We start from the raw sequence: 3621 nt of genomic DNA on the forward strand, positions 1-3621 counted from the left end.
CCTGGCATCTTAGACTTTGTCCTCCATGAACTGCACCGCAAGTGCGCTGGCTGCCACAGCTGTCACTTCTCCCTTACTTCCCTTGCCCATCATCGGTAGCTTCAGGTGATGACTTAGTATTAGGTAGCCAGAAGTACCCTCAATATTAAGTACCTAGAGGTGCCCCCAAGAATTAGGTAGTTAAGAGCACCTCAGTATTAAGTAGCTAGAGATGCCCCTGACTGAAGGGAGTGGAATGCCGAGAGCTTGGTGAGTAACCTTTCATTTACACTCTCATCTCATCAGGAATCTGCATAGGAAGGGAGGGAGGCACTCAGGGAGGGGAGTGAGCCGCCTTACCATCATCAGGCGCCTAAAGGCACGTGCCTATAGTGCCTTATGGTAAATCCGGCCCTGGGACCAATATAGAGCTAATACTGCAGTTGAGGGAGGGCCCTTCGGGGCCCCTTTGGCCCAAGGGTCCCGATGCAGTCGCAACCTCTGCAACCCCTATTGCTACGCCCCTGGTGGTAAAGTATTAATGCATAGGCACCGGGGGGGGGGGGGGTGTTTGTACATCTACATTTGGGGGGGCGGACATGGGTTTCCGTTGCATTCATGATTGTCACACGCCGCTACTACCGCACATTCATTCAAGCATGTCAGCCCGATATTTTACAGCATGTCCGATTGACACAGGCAACCAACTTTGGCCTGACATTGGTCGAAATTGTCGATCAGACATGCTCTTGGCAGCACCGATTTTCAGCAGGTGTGATAATAATTATGGAATCTGAAGGTTGATTGGCCTACAGATGTGTTGCCACCTTTAGCTAGAGCAGTGTACATTCCAGAGTGACACATAAATTGATAAGCAGTAAGGCTCTGTTCACATCTAAAATCGAAATCGCTGATGGCAGCGATCTTTTATTTTTTTTAGCGTTTTTTCCCCCCTCCTGGCGCTCCACTGCGCGGTACGAATTTGTGCAAAGTGCTTTTGCAGAGCTATTCCGTGTTGACGTCACTGACATCAGGAAGTGAACTCTTTGTATTTATTCTTAAAAACGCAAACACAATCGCCAGATAAAAATAGAAAAAAACGATTTGTGAGCGTTTTGCGTTTTTCCTATACCTCCGATGAAAATAAAAAATGAAAATGGTACATGCAGCGCTTTTGTGAACGGAACGGAAGGCAGATGAAACGCACAGATATGAACTATCCTTAAAGGAATCATTGCACAAGGTACGTTTTTCAAAGTCGCGCGCACCCAAAAAAAGTGCAAAATGCCCTCGGTGTGAACAAGCCCTAAGTGCTGTAATCTACTGGGGAAGAGAGAGGTTTTTTTTACTGACATCACAAAGTTCTCATGGACTTTACTAGCAGCCCAAATTTGTTTACTTTTTTACTGACTGTCAGTAAATTTACTGACGGTTGGCAACACTGATACATTCACATGCAAGCTCTCCAGAGCTGCATGTTTCAACCGACACATGGACACTTTCTTATTGCTATACTCACCTTCACGCAAGCTCTCCAGAGCTGCAGGCTTGACTGACACATGGACGCATACTGATTGACATACACACCCACATGCTAGTGCTCCAGAGCTGCAGGCTTTGACTGCTCCATGCACATATGCGACCATGTGTCAAGCGAAGCCTTTAGCTCTGGAGCGCTAACGCATGGGTGTGTATACCAAGCATGCTTCGACCGACACATGGGCGTATACTAATTGACATACTCACATGCTAGAGCTCCAGAGCAGAAGACCTCAACCGAAACACGTGGAAGCATACTGATTGACAAGGCTTGGCTCAACACATGGTCTCATACTGATTGGTATACTCACCTACATGAAAGCTCTCTAGAGCTGCACGCTTCGACTGCCACATGGACACATACTGCTTCTTATACACACCCATATGTTAGCGCTCCAGAGCTGCAAGCTTTGACCGACACATGGACGCATGCTGATTGACATACTCACCCATGTTAGCGCTCCAAAGCTGTAGACCTCAACCGACACATGGATGTATACTAATTGGTATATGCATCCACATGCAAGCTTTCCAGAGCTGCATGTTTCAACCGACTCATGGACACATATTTATTGCCATACTCACCTTCATGCCAGCTCTTCAGAGCTGCAGGCTGCAACTGACACATGGATGTTTACTGATTGACATACACACCCACATGCTAGAACTCCAGAGCTGCAGGCCCCGACCATCACATGGACACATACTGCTTGGTATACACACCCATATGTTGGTGCTCCAGGACTACAAGCCTCAACCGACACATGGACGCATACTGATTGGTACCTGTAATTGCCCTGTCTTCCGGTCCGCTTTGCCCGGCTGCATGCGTACTACAGCAAGCAACCGCAACTGGGAGAGCTCTGCTCATGCCCATGACGTCACGCTCATGCTGCTCTACAGAGCTGCATGTTTCAACCCACACACACCTATTGCCATACACACCCACATGCCAGCGCTCCAGAGCTTAAGGCTTCAACCGACACAGGACACATACAGATTGGCATGCACACCCACATGCCAGCTTTCCAGAGCTGTAGGCTTCTACCACCACATGGACGCATACTTATTGCCATACTCACCTTCATGCCAGCTCTCCAGAGATGCATGCTTCGATCAACACATGGACGCATACTGATTGACATACTCACTCACATGCTAGCACCACAGAGCTGCAGGCCTCAACCGACACAAGACACATACTGCTTGGTATGTACATCCACATGCAATCTCTCAAGAGATGCATGTTTCACCCAACACATGGACACATACTTATTGCCATACTCACCTTCATGCAAGCTCTTTAGAGCTGCAGGCTTAAAACCGACACATGGACGCATAATGAGGGACATACTCACCCACATATTAGTGCTCCACGGCTGCAGGCTTCGACCATCACATAGACACAAACTGCTTGGTATACATACCCATATGCTAGCGCTCTATAGCAAAAGGCCTCAACCGACACATGGACGCATACTGATTGGCATACACACCCACATGCCAGCTCTCCAGGGCTGCAGGCTTCGACTGCCACATGGACACATACTGCTTAGTATACATACCTACATGTTAGCACTCCAGAGCTACAGGCTTCAACAGACACATGGACATATACTTATTGCCATACTCACCTTCATGCCAGCTCTTCAGTAGAGATGTTGGCGAACCCCTCAACCTGTACTACTTCCGGGTCGCTATGACCCATAGTAGTATGGGTGCGCTGGGCCGGGGATGCGTGTCCTTGATCGCGCGCCTGTTGCCGGGCACTTTCTGCGCGCGTGTGTGATGTCATGAGTGATGTCACGCTCATGCGCAGAGAGTGCCCGGCAACAGGCACGCGATCAAAGACGTGCACTGCCGGCCCAGCGCAGCTGTACTACTATGGGTCATAGCGACCCGGAAGTAGTATGGCCACATAGAAATTCGCGGGCGAACTGTTCGCTCACATCTCTACTCTTCACTGCTTCAGGCTTTGACCGCCAAATGGAGGCATACTGATTGGCATACACACCCACATGCCAGCTTCAGGCTTTGATCGGCACAGGACACACACTGATTGCTGCAGGCTTTGCCCACCACATGGACACATACTGATTGGCA

Source organism: Hyperolius riggenbachi, chromosome 4, assembly GCF_040937935.1.
Source record: "Hyperolius riggenbachi isolate aHypRig1 chromosome 4, aHypRig1.pri, whole genome shotgun sequence".
In the NCBI taxonomy this organism is placed as follows: domain Eukaryota; kingdom Metazoa; phylum Chordata; class Amphibia; order Anura; family Hyperoliidae; genus Hyperolius; species Hyperolius riggenbachi.